The 14,212-nt window shown below is 29.9% G+C and overlaps 1 long non-coding RNA gene across 3 annotated transcripts; it reads right to left on the reverse strand.

Annotated features, from left to right (window-relative positions):
* Positions 1-3,222: 3,222 nt before the first annotated feature.
* On the reverse strand, positions 3,223-8,142 carry LOC107486113 (uncharacterized). Of its 3 annotated transcripts, XR_008008149.1 has the most exons (8): positions 8,063-8,142; positions 7,649-7,766; positions 7,369-7,517; positions 6,169-7,061; positions 5,776-5,955; positions 5,527-5,643; positions 4,653-4,776; positions 3,223-3,599 (listed from the first exon to the last, which is right to left on the reverse strand). It is a non-coding gene; the product is annotated as an uncharacterized LOC107486113 (long non-coding RNA). The 3 variants fall into 3 exon arrangements; XR_008008150.1 differs by lacking the exon at positions 8,063-8,142 and having other exon boundaries at positions 5,776-5,931; positions 7,649-7,800; XR_008008148.1 differs by lacking the exon at positions 8,063-8,142 and having other exon boundaries at positions 7,649-7,800.
* Between the last annotated feature and the right edge of the window lie 6,070 nt (positions 8,143-14,212).

Consider the following 14,212-nt stretch of genomic DNA (forward strand, 5'->3'; position numbering starts at 1 on the left):
AGCTAATGAGCTGAGCTTATCCAAGCTCAAACTCAACTCATTTAATTTATAAGCTCAATTCCAAGTTCAAGCTTGACTCACTAGTTCACGAGTTTAACTTATCGAGCTATTAAGGAATCGAACTTAAGCTAGCTCATGAGTTGGCTTGACTCACTTCTAGCCCTAATTATTATTAAAAAATTGTTTTCCATTTCATATACATCAAATTCTCTTTATCCCTCCTAACATCTATCCTTCTTTGTTTTTTAAATTAATCAACTCATAAGTTCACACATTAAAATCATCTTACATTAAATTTAGTTGGTATTAGAAAAAAAAATTTTAAACTAGAAGAAATCAATGACTAAACGAAAACAATTTGAATTCCAATTAATTGGATATAAATCAAAGCAGCCAATTATAAATTTTAACATTTATATTTATAAATTTAAATAGTATTTAATTATAAATTATAATTGAGTGTATGATAATAAATTATTTGTTTAATTTATTAATTTTAGATATCAATATTTTAAAAAAAGAATGAATAATTATTTTTAATAACAGTAAAAATTTATCACTAAAAGTAATATGATATAACATATCGTAAACATGACTAAATAAAAATACTATATTCTGATCTCAAGATTAACGATTATATCACCAAAATGAATAAATCATTAACTTACATAAGTGTTAAATCATGGTATTAAAAAAAACTGATTTAATTTTTTTTATAATAAAATTTTTTTAACAATTTTTTTAAACTACTTTTAAAAGATCAACCATTGGTGTACATTATTAGTAAAATGTATAACTTATTAGGTTTTCATATTAGTCTTGTGAATTTTTTAAAAATATAAGACAATAAAATAGGTTAACTTTAATTTAATATCATTAGAATCTAAATATAATTATTCAAGTAAGCATCACTAATTAAGTTAATAAAAATTTTTTGTAAAAAACAAAATATGATTTACATTTTAAATTTTTTGAATAAATTTATTTTAAAATGTAAAAATTAAACTCAATTACGCTATATTTTTAAATAAAATATAGAATTTCATAACAAAATTAACATCTATTGAGAAAATAAATTTTAGGGGTAGCAAACGGGCATGCTCATCTTGTCCCATTCTATCCTATCAAAAACCTGCTATTTGGCGGAATAATCTGTCCTGTCCCGTCTATTGAAATAGTCCTAAATTTCTATCCCGTCCTACTTAATGGCGGTTTGGTGGGATAAGTCCGCCAATTCTTTTTTTCTTTTTAAAAAATATTAAACCATTAAATATAAAAAATATATAATTTCATGAGTATTTCAACAAACTTATAATTTCTAAAGATATAAAAAAATTATAATTTTTAAATTCATAAACACTAAAGTATTTATAATTCTAAATATCTAATAAACATAATGATCAATCAAGTTTTTGAAAACAAAATAATAAAATCATCATTGTTTAAAACAAAACAAACATTATCTAAAATATATAATTAAACATTGTCAAAGTCTCTATTTTATTTATAAAGAAATTTTGTAAAAAAATATTATTTACATTTTAAATTTCTCGAGTAAATTATAACTCAAAGTAAAACGAACAAACCTTCTAAATACAAGCACAAAAATAACGTTCCAAATTTAATTATCATCTTAAAGCCAAAAGTTCGCCTCGCCCTGCCGAAACCTACGAAATTCGTAAATTAGGAAGTGTGGGTTCGGTGGATTTTTTTTTATTACAGAGGACTTAAATTTCTAACCTGACCCATTTTTTTCCTGAGTTACATGAGCCGGTTTAACGAGTTTCGGCCTGTTTGTCACCTCTAATAAATTTATTTATGGTCCTTTCCTAATTATAATTAATAACAAGATTTAAAAAAAAATTATTAATGTCATTATTCTTATTAATTAAATCATAATATTAAGTAGTTGATAGTTTTATAAACGAAAATTGTTAAGTAATAACATAAAAATTAACAGACAAGCAATAAAAATTTATAAAAATAATTAATAAATTTTGAATAGTTAATATTATTAGTGAAAAATATTTATTAAAAATATGATACGTTAAGTCATTAATTAATATTTTTAGGTTATATATATTTAAAAAATATTTATGGCCAAATAAATGAATATAAAAAAATTAATTTATAAATAGATGATAACAAACCATAAGATAAAAAAAATTTATAATCACAATAAAATATTTTTGAAGTTTGGCTATCATTAGAAAGGGATGCTAAGCATACAAATAAAGGCAGCAACCAATCACTATAGTGATAACCAATGTTCACATGCATGTTATATTAGAGTTTAATTTTCATGAAAAAAAAAAAAACAATAGAAACTTGTTTAATATTGTCCTTATTATATATAGCTGGAAAAAGTGATAATATTCTTATTATAAATTAAAAATTCTAAAAATGGTAAACAAGAAAGAAAATTGTTTCAATAAATTATTCAATGAAAAAAATTTCTGAAAAAGCATTGTTGGGATAACTAATACAAAAAAATCCTTCCTGGGCTCCTTGACACCACCCCCAAACTTATACCCACAAGTTGCCAAGCCAAAAAAAAATAGTTTATGTTTAACAACTCCAAACTCACTTTTGCACCTTACTTTATTATTCTTCAGCTAAACAACTACGTTTCTGAGCCAGTTATTTGTGAGAATATATTCATAAAAGTAGAGTTTTTTGGTCTTTCTATCATTCATTATAAGACAAATACTAGTGAATGATCCGTGCAATGCACAAAAAATGTTTAGTACTGAAATTAACAAAATATATCATTTATGCATAATATAATGTGTATCATAATCAAATAAAATTATACTTAAAAATCTTAATGTCTGTCCTTAATTGAATTAAATTAACATATACAAATTTTTCAGCATAAATGAGAAGCTGAAAATCATTCCTTGTATATTCGTTACTAATGTAAAAAAGTTTTTTCATGTCAATGTTATATAACAAAAACACAATTTCATATATTTGCTGAACAATCAACAAAAAAAATAGGTTCAACATTGGATAGAGTTACCTAATAACCTCCTATTAAATATTGAACCACCTAAAAAAAATATCAAGACTTCAACTTAAAAATATCATCCACAATTTACTAATCAATAATAGTAAATGATACAAATAGAGATTTCTCTGCACATAAAAAATTTAATACTTCGAGTCATAGATTATGAAAAATCTCCTTTTGTTCAACTTGTTCCATTTATTTCAATCTCGCAAGAAAAACTACAAAATGTCATTGACCATATTAAAAATAAACACAAAGGCATGGTATTCCATTTTATCAGTGATTAGATTCAAACTAAACCATCAATACTCATGTCAATAATTACTTAATATATCAACAATGTCCTTGTATATTCTATAAACTTTAGAAATAATATTGTTCTCTCATTAGATTTACAATGAAAACGAATGATACAACAAATTTTAATCTGTATATATAGACTACTTAATGGATTGAAGTTGAGAAATCACTCGAAGTACTCTTTTGGGGTAACAGTTGTATTACTTGTATAGCAAATTGTTCAAAAGCACTGAAGATCACTTCTTCCCTCCATACAAGTCTGAAAAAGGCAAGTGCTAAACCAAAACTGCAAAAAAAAAAATAAGTTGTGCTACAAAACCAAACCTGTTATCCAAAAGAACAGATGGTGCACAATTTTGATTTCTATAGGTTGTTATAAACTAATTTAATAATATGATAATAAAAAATCTTTAAAGTCAAAATGATATCCCTCAAATAAAAAAAATAAAATACAATATATAGGCAAATCAAAATTAGCACACAACTCTTTCAAAAACAAATAAAAAAGAACACGTAGATATATAGAATCTTCTTGTCCACTTAATTGCTCAAGGACTGAATGATATCAAATTTATCAATCACATGAGCAAAGTCTTTCAAGAACTTTTTAATCCTAAATCATTTTAGAAACATAAATGGTTATTTGTTTTTAGAAAACTGGATGCACAATGCACAAAGCCTAATAAAGAGGACCTAAATACAAATGGTCATATAATAATCCAACACATAACATTTTTCTATCAATGGTCAACTAAATCTCCAAAAATTCATAACATTTTTTAATTGTCCAGCTGATGCATATAGATATGCTCAAACACACGTAGAAGCACCAAGAAAGGAAAAAGAAATAAGAGTACAACTAATTACCAATCACAAACTTGTAAGGTCAAAATTCTATGTTCTTATTGCACCTCCTTTGATAAAAATTCTGACCCAATAATTTCTTTGTACTAATTGCTAAACTTATTATTCACATTTTTAAATTATATTTATTAGAAAAAAGATAAGAATATGAAGCTCCTTGCTATACCATTAAACTATACAAAAACAAATCACAAAAAAAATACAATAAGAATCAACAAAGATAAATAATTTTGAAGACAATCAAATACCAAAGAATATCTTATTCATCAAAGATGTCTTTCTCACTAATTGATGTAAACTCAAGCTTCAACTACGATTAAAAGTGTACAAATGATTCAAATAACTGTTACATATAGTGAAAATTGTTTTACAGTATCAATAAATCACAATAATAATGATGGAAAACTAAAAAAAAGAATTGGTATAACAGTAAAAGAACAAAACTATATCTTTATAAAGCTCACAACTAAGTTACCTGAGAAGGATTAATTTCAAAAGCATGAGTTTCTTTCTCTTCAATAGCTGCTGCCACCTCACCTTCATTTAGCGACTTACCATGAATGCCTTCAATTTTATCTGCTGCTTTGCTAATTGCAAATCTATCCCCATTTGTACCATATAAGAGAAAAGTCCATATGAAATTTGAATTTCACTGGTTCAGTCGGAGAATACACATTGCATAGTATTTAAGATACAGTAACATTTTCAAATGTTCACATCCAAAGTTGCATGCATTCACAACATCTATACCACAATCATATATTAAACAATACTAAAATTGTGAAAAAAAAAAAGATACTTTCTGCACCTCCAAAATCACAAACAAATGCATCCTTTATGACAATAATTTCTACTAAGATTTAAACATGAAAATTCTAGAAGTATGCATATACTTCAAAGGCACATGCACACATCAACGGTTGAAAAAAATACCTAACCAAGACAAAATAAGCTGAAAGCTTTCTGTTCATATCAATGCCTCAGGAGCTAATGTTCAAACACAAATAGTTCACTGCTCTGATCAATTTTAGCCAAAGTTATTTAAAAATAAAATAAATTAAAAAGGTGTTCATGAGGAAGGAAGCCTGCAGAGTGATAAAGCCAGAAAAATGTTTCCCGTTGCTATGCTTCAGAATGACACTCTCATCCACCCATCCATTTTCCTTCCGAAAAACACTTTAACAACAAATTTGAGAAACTAAAAACTTGAGTTTTCTCAGTATTATGAACATGAATTCATATAATATGAGGCAAAAAGAAAAATAAAACAAACAAAAAAGGTCCAAATTTGAAGTAAACCAGTTACAAAAATGGAAAGAAAACCGTGAATTTAAGAGAGAGGAATGTACCCAGAAGCTGATATGCACTCTGAGACTGCGATGAACAGTGGAGCAATCAATGCATATGAAGAAGCCATACATAACGGACACTCATGTTGGATTCTTCACATTGCAATCGAAACACATCTAAAGCGAAAAAATAAAAAATGAATTTAAAAATCACAAAAAGTAAAAATATAGTAGATCAGAAAAAAAAACTTGAAAAACATAAACCAAAAATCTCGAAATTAAAAATCTGGACATCAGAAGTGATCAGACCTTGTTTTCAAAGAACTTGTTTAGAAGTCCCTTGTAAAATGCCCAGAATCCCCATAGTTGTAGCGGATCCACTTCCACCACCGTCGCGGTGCATGCCTCCACATCTGCGTCCTCCTTGGTTGCAATCCCTGGCCATATGGCTCATCCCCACCACAGCTGTAGCAAGTGCCAGAAGAACGACTGAATACAGTAAACAATGAAAACAGGAGATTATAAATATACTTGTTTTTTCAATTCAAAATTGAAATTTAAAATTTCATATTCTTTTTACTTGTCTGAAGAGGTGGAAAATAAATGTAGGTGAGAATGAATAAGAAATAGTTAGTATTGAAAGAGAAATTAAAGGAAGGAATTGTCAGAGTCATTAAAGCCAAAGGGCAAAATTTACAATACCATAAATGAATGATGACTGAATGGGAGAGGCAGAGCTCAGATGAACAAACATTGCATATATAACACCTTAAAGAACCCAACACTCATGCCCTCCTCTTCAAGACAGTTGAAATGCATTCTACTTACTTACCAGTGTGTCAAGCAAGAAGAGCAAGCTGTTTAACTTGTCTTACCAGATTTCTAATGCCAACATCCACGAAAAAACTTATCATGAAATCATAACAATTTAAACAATCAGCAAAGAAACTTTCCTGAGGAAGCTAATATGCACTTCGAAGATGCGACGAACAGCGGAGCAAACGTTGCATATGAAGACCCTATACATAACCCACGCCCATGTTGGATTCCTCACATTGTACTAATCGATAGGGCCTCATTGGTAAGTGCTACAAGATCTCGTACATTGGAACCCATAGTTATGGTTATGCACCCGAGTCCATTAGTATGGAACATTCTCTTTTCCAAGTGAAATCCCCTAGTATATGAAAGAGTGAAAAAGTGCTTTCGTTGTTGTGGAATAAGAAGCCTTCGTATCTTAATGCATGTATTTAATTTATTCGGAGCTATTAGAGCGGGATCCACTTTTTGGGGAATATGAGTCGAAGCAATAACAAGAATATTTCTAGTGGAACATCTTTCACAATCCCTGGAGAGATAGTTCACTAATAGACTGAGGGATAAGTAATTCGACTCATTCACATCCAGATCATGAATGTTTGGAATCCATATTATGCAAGGAGACATTCCTTTTGCTAATTCGAATTGAAGGGTGATATAAAATCGGTCTATTTCCGGCATCATATCCATAGTTAGCGCATTCATCATAGTTAGAAGCTCCAGCTCCGTATCAAGGTCACGGTCGATATTGTCACTATCATCAAGTCGAAATGCAACTGAAGCGAAAAAATAAAATCGAATTAAAATCACAAAATTTCAGAATATGGAACAAAAAATTGAAAAACCTCAAACGAAAACCCTCAAAATTGAAAATTTATGGAATCGAAAGTAATCAAAGCTTGTTTTTAGACTTGGCCGTGAGTTTTCTGAACACTGCGCTAGGAATCAGAGAAAAAACAGAAGAGCTAGAAAATAAAAGCTTTTAAGTCAGAAATTGCTACAAACTCAACTACCACTTCTCCAAAATCTAATCTCAATACAATTTAATTAGATGGAAAAGAAGGGGGTAATGGGATATCATACCAGGAAGACAAACAGTTAGCAGCCGAGGAAAAGATAAACTGCCTTCTCCTCCGGGGCCATGTGACCCATCCCATCGCAGTTGTAGCAAGCACCACCACCATTGCCTCCTCCCATGTATCCACCACCATGCTCTTCACCGAGAATAACAACTGCAACCACGTTGCGGTATAATAGGAGGCAAAAAGAAAAATAAAACAAAAACCAAAAATGTTCAAGATTTGACGTAAACCCAGTTACAAAAACGGAAAAGAAACCATGAATTTAAGAGAGAAAAATGTACCGAGAAGTTTACTGGAGAATCTTCCAAATTTTTCAAATATGCTACCTGTTTACAATGCCCTCCATCACCACCAAGATAACGAATTGAAAAATAAGAGAATGGAGGAGCAACCACAAAACTGCAGTGAAAAATAAAATTAAGGGGTTATAAATAAGTAAGAGTGATTCGTATGATGTATGGCAGTTAAATTCAAAATTTGAAATTCACTAAAAAATTAGAAAAACAGCTAAAAAAAGGAGAAAATTAATTGAAATGAAAGAGTGAATAACACTATTGGGAGTGAAAGAGAATAAGAGGAGTTGTCAGAAAATATTAAAGACATTGAAGCAACTATACAAACTGAACAATGGATTCTGGGTTATAATTATACCCTTTTTTTTGCCATTCAAATTTAAAATTTTAGGTTTTTGATACCTGTTAGGTGAAGAAGAAATAAATATTGAAGTAGAAGATGAAGGAGAATTAATTGAAGGAAGAAGTAGTTGTTTTAAGAAGCAAAGTTTACTTGAAAAAAAAAATAAATGATTGAAGGAGTGACCACATATGAATTAACTGTTTAAAGAATACCATAAAATGTTTAACTCTCAAACTCTCTTTAACATGACACCTTAGATTTTTACTACCTCACAACCCTCTATTAATAGTTTAGTATTAGATTAGATTAGATATCATTGACAACTTATTCATATGAGGCATACGATATTCCGCTCATTTGAAAAGGTATACAAAATAATTTTTCTATGTTTTTTATAATCTTTAGCAAATGACTACCAAACTCGTTAATTTATATTGTCATTTATAAATAAAGGTAAGAAAGTATACATAGATCTTATAAAATTAACGAATTAATTTTTTTCACCATTTTAATATCTTAAAAGACATTCAATAAATATTATTTTTGTTATCTTCTATCCAAATATGAAAAATAAAAATATAAAAATATTTAAAATGAAAGTCAATAATTTAAGAACTTTTATCATCTTTGGTAGCAAAAATTCTGCCCCTTTTAAAATGAAACTCAATATTTTTGTTCTCACTTTCCACCGGCTCTTCCTTCTTCTTCTCTTCTTCAGAATCACTCTATCTTCCACTTGCTAGTTGCTACCATCTTCTCTTTCCTTCGTCAGACACTCTTCTAACAACAGCATTACATTTTGTATCTTCTCTGCCAAAATATTACCACAATCGCACACACAACAAAGGATACAAAGAAGCGTTGGACTTTGTTGGCAATCCATTCAATCAATTTTGTTTTTTAATTTTAATTTTGAAATACATGATTACAGGGCACAATTTGTTATTAAACCGCATGTGTATTTTCCCATCTATTGTCGTATTATTGTATATTACCAACCTTACAGCTATACAAAAACTATTTATTTAATTTAATTTTTGAAAATTAACTTCTGATTTAATAAAAAGTTAATTAAAAACAAACTTAACTTACATTAATATATTTGGTAAATAAAATTTAGACATTGAGTTTTTAAAAAGCTTCGTTAACATATACATGATTTTTTTAGACATCATTTTGAATATTAACCATTTTTATTTTTTCTATTGTTTGAAAACTATGAATGAATTGTTACAAATTAATCTGATTATCTATAAACTTGCATTGATATCACTTTGTAGAATCAAACAGATATTTAAAAAAGTACAAAAAAGAGAATAAAGAGAAAAAAAAGAGAAGCAAATCAATCCTAATGTAAGATATATATAATTAAAAGGCTAGTTAAACCATGTAGTCTTTAAGATTTCTTCATAAAAAATTACATAAAAATTCATATTTTCTCTATATATAAATTCATTTCTTTAAAAATGCTAAATAGTATCCTATCATTATGCATCATCTCAAAATCCAAAAAAATAGAGTCTAAAACACAAATGGGAAAAACGCTCAAAATATTCACAAAATTTGGTAATAAGTTCTAATGTTCAACTTAGTGGTTCATGTATTTTTGCAATTACAGTGGTCCATGTATTTTGATATTTGATTTTAATTTTATGTTTCAAAAGTTTTATCATTCGTGCTTGTAAATTAATCACATAGTCAATGTATCTGACAGAAAATGATGTACTCCGTGTGTAGACTCCATCATATAATTTACGTTTCATAAATTTATAATCCAAGATTTATAGAAAAATTGTTGTATTCTTACCTGAATTGGTATTTCTCGTTCCTCTCCCATAACGCGCATCTTTGCTACTCCAGCCTGATAATTTAACCGCCTCTTCTGACATAAATGTGCATTCTTATATATTTGAGCTTTGTTTATTGAATAGTCGGATAAACTAATTTATAACTGTAAAATAATATCTTGAAGCACATACAATAAAAAAACACATAGCTTGAATACACATTTCTGTGAATTATTATGTTAAAAGAAAGATGTTTGCTAAATTCAATTAGCTGGTTTTATTCTCTTCTCAAATATCATTTGTCAAGAAAAGTAGTGATTCTACTAACCACTAAACTATTGTCAGTCCAATCCAATGCACAATGTTGCTTATTAGTTAGATATGAGAAAATATATTTAATTTCTTGATACTAATAATTCAGCTGCAATTATACAAAACACAACTCATTAATTAGACATGAGAAAATATATTTAATTTTGAAAACACGTAGAAAATAATCATAGCAAACTCTATAAATTTTTAAACAAATTTGATGAAACCTGGGCACCATTTGAAAACAGGGGAGAAAGGAAGAGACCATAGGTCATGGGATACGTACTAAATGAATCATACCGATCATAATATATTTCAAATAGACCTTGTTCATAAATTAATTTGCTCTTTCATCTTTAGGACTAATAAGCCTGAAATCAAGTTCTATATTGTAACAAACTAAATAAGAAAAACTATTGCATTGAACTTTAGAAACAAATTACGGTAGCTAAAGAAGGACAAATCCTTGATTTAGAATCCTTAGCTTTATTCTCCTATTTCCTGTCCCTTAGCATGAGCAGTCCTTTGGTAACGATTGTGTTGTTGCTGGATCCATCCGTAAGAATGTTGATTCATATCACCTGATAATAGCATTTTTTATGATCTCTACATAACAATTCTCTTCATCTACCGATATGTGTTACCATAACACCATAATCTCAGTCAATTTCATCATACTTTTCAACCACAAATCACACAGTTTATCAACAATCAATTTAAATTTTTTCATTTAAATTTTGTCTATTTTACACCTTTAGAATCACATACCACAACATATCAAGTGATTTCACATATAGAAAAGAAATATTGAAAAAAGAAATTAGCTGTCTTAATTTACCTCTTGAAGAGTAAGAGACAGTTTCCATCTTCAACAACCTTGAAAAAATAATAGAAAAGGTTACTACTTACTACCAACTTGAACAAAACCTCAGCATTGAACATTAAATTAAAATTAACAGATAAAATGAAACAAATCAACTTTAATAAATGAAATTTTGATTTTAGAAAAAAATAAAAACCTTAAACACCGTCCATCTCTTTCTCAACCCTGGCCTGCATTTCGTGGAAGGCCCTAGCTTTCTTCTTCTCCACTTCGGTGGGAACATGGGTTAGTAAAGATAGGTAATTTTGACCAAATTCAAAACTCTTACTCTAATTCAATCACAATTTCAAAGAATACGTCGTGTTTCACTATATATATGCCATTTCAGAACTTTATAACAGAGTATTTGGTAGATGTAAATAATTATATAAGCTTTTAAAAGAAAAATAGTGAAAATAATTCACAAAAACTCACCTGAATGATCTTCTTTGAGACCGAGGCATGATGAACACTGTTAGTTAATATATATGCTAAAAATAATATTTTCAAATGTAAAAGATTTGTTAGTATATTTTTGTTTGTTTGTTAGATTGTTTAGCTGACTAGTTTGTTAGGGTTAGCTAATATATAGTTTGTTATTCCTTTTTGTTTTCACACCTTTTACACAACTATAAAAACCATATAGCATAGTGTGAAGTTCTTATGATGTATCATTCAATTAGAATCAGAAAATTCATCATCACAACACTCTTCTCTCTTTCGGTTCCTTCTCAATCATTATTTTCTTCCTTTTCTTCCTCATTCTGCTGCAGCCATTTCACTGGCTACCAGCAACTCTTTTTCACTTTCTCCATTTATTGTCAATTTGCTGCTTAAGATTGATACCATTTTTACATGGTATTAGAGCTAGGTTACATCAATGGCGATAAACGAAGAAAACATCTCAAATGCCAATACTCAAGTAGATTCCGCTGCAGATTTCGAACGATTCACAGCATTTATGCGTCAATTCTCGCAATTTCAAGCTCAGCTCAACAGATCAAACTCTTCTTCTCCAATCTTTGTCCCCATTAGCCTGTATTATCTGCATCCGAGTGAAAGCCAAGGTACAGCTTTGATTCCGCTTCAGCTTACTTCTCAAAACTACTACCAATGGTCACACGATATGTGGAGAGCACTCAGATCGAAGAACAATGTGAAGTTCTTGGATGGTTCAATTCCAAAACCAGCTGAGAATCAACCTTTGTTTGAAGCTTGGGATCGTTGCAATAACATCTTGCTTTCATGGCTCAACCTCTCGCTCTCCCCAGAAATTGCTAAGAGTGTGATGTGGATTAGCAATGCTTCAGATCTGTGGAAGGACTTGAAGAATCGTTACTCATAGGGAGATGTCTTCAGAGTTGAAAAATTGAAAGAGAAATTCTACACTATTAGGCAAGGTGTTTTAACTGTTACTTCCTACTTTACCAAATTGAAGTTTGTTTGGGAAGAATTAGAGAACCTTCGTACAATCCCTAGCTGTATAGCTTGTGTTAATGGCTGCAACTGTGGATTAAAAATTATTAGGGATTATGCTTCTGAGGAATACGTTGTGAAATCTCTCAGAGGTCTAAATGAGCAATACTCTACTATGAAATCTCAGATTATGTTACTAAAATCTTTGCCTGATATCAATGCCGTTTTGGCAATGCTAACTCAACAAGAGAGGAAACTAAGTTCAGATTTCTTGGATACAAAGATAATCACAAATTCTATGGAAGTACAACATCAACAAAGAGACAGTTATTCCTCAAGAGGCAGAGGACGAGGTCAAAGTGGTGGCAAGGGAAACACTGCTCCAAAGACTTTTGGTAAAGGATACACTTCCAAATTATGCACTTACTGCAACAGAATTGGACATTTAGTTGAGAATTGCTACAAGAAAAATGGTTTTCCTACACACTAGAAGCAGAAAAGTGCAAATCACATCAGCACTGAAGGTGAAATTGAAGATTCAGGTGCTGGTGGTGACATTACTGATTCTGGTCAAGAAGAAGGTGGTAATGAAACTGCTCTTGTCTTGACTCCAGACCAGAAGCAAACTTTAATTGCTCTTCTCCAGCAACCAGTCATGACAGCTTCAAGTAGTGTGAATCATATCACTTCCTCAGCCACCTTAACTCAACCAAAAGGTAGACATATTTTGAATGCATATTTTACTAAAACCTCTTGGATACTAGACAGTGGTGCTACTGATCATGCCTGTTATCTTCAAGATTTTTTTAAAACTTTTTATCATATAAAGCCTGTTTTGGTTAATCTACCTGATGGATCTAAGACCTCTACGAATATTTGTGGAACTGTGCAATTGTCAACCTCTTTAATTATTACCAATGTTTTATTCATACCTCACTTTAAATATAATTTAATTTCTGTTTCCAAGCTTACTAAATCATTACATTGTGAATTTAGATTCACTGATTCTTACTGTGAGATATAGGAACTTCCTTCATTGAAGATGATTGGGCAAGCTGAGATGCAAGGAGACTTATATGTGATGAATGCTGAACCTATGAATCTGCCTTCATTAGATTTTAGGATACAATCTATAGCTCTTAGTGTGTAGCAAGACCTAGGAACTCTTTGGCATGCTAGACTAGGTCATTTACATTATAACAGAATGATTACTATGCAAAAAGCTTTCCTTTTATTGATTGCATTACTTCTTCACATGTTTGTAATTCCTGTCAATATGCTAGACAGAGAAAATTACCTTTCACAACAAGCAATACAAATTCTAAAAATGTTTTGATTTATTGCATATTGATATTTGGGGACCTTTTTCTATTCAATCAACTTCAGGTCATAAATATTTTCTAACTATAGTTAAGGACAAAACTCGGTTCACATGGATTTATTGCATGAAATTGAAATCTGAAACTAGAAAATTGGTTGAAGACTTTGTCCAACTTGTGCAAACACAATTCAGCAAAAGAATTAAGTAAATTCGAACTGATAATGGTATGGAATTCAAAATGGACTCATTTTATAGTTCAAAAGGCATAGAACATCAAACTTCTTGTGTTGAAACTCCACAACAAAATGGTGTTGTGGAGAGAAAGCATCAACACCTACTGACAGTTGCAAGAGCATTATTGTCTCATTCAAATGTTCCCAAATGTTTTTGGCATTATGTTGTGCAACATTCAGTTCATTTAATTAATAGGTTACCTAGTGCCTTTTTGAACAATATAACTCCATATGAGGCTTTATTTCATTCAAAACCTGATCTAAATGAGCTTAAAGTT

The sequence above is a fragment of the Arachis duranensis genome, chromosome 4, assembly GCF_000817695.3.
Source record: "Arachis duranensis cultivar V14167 chromosome 4, aradu.V14167.gnm2.J7QH, whole genome shotgun sequence".
NCBI classification, from domain to species: Eukaryota; Viridiplantae; Streptophyta; class Magnoliopsida; order Fabales; family Fabaceae; genus Arachis; species Arachis duranensis.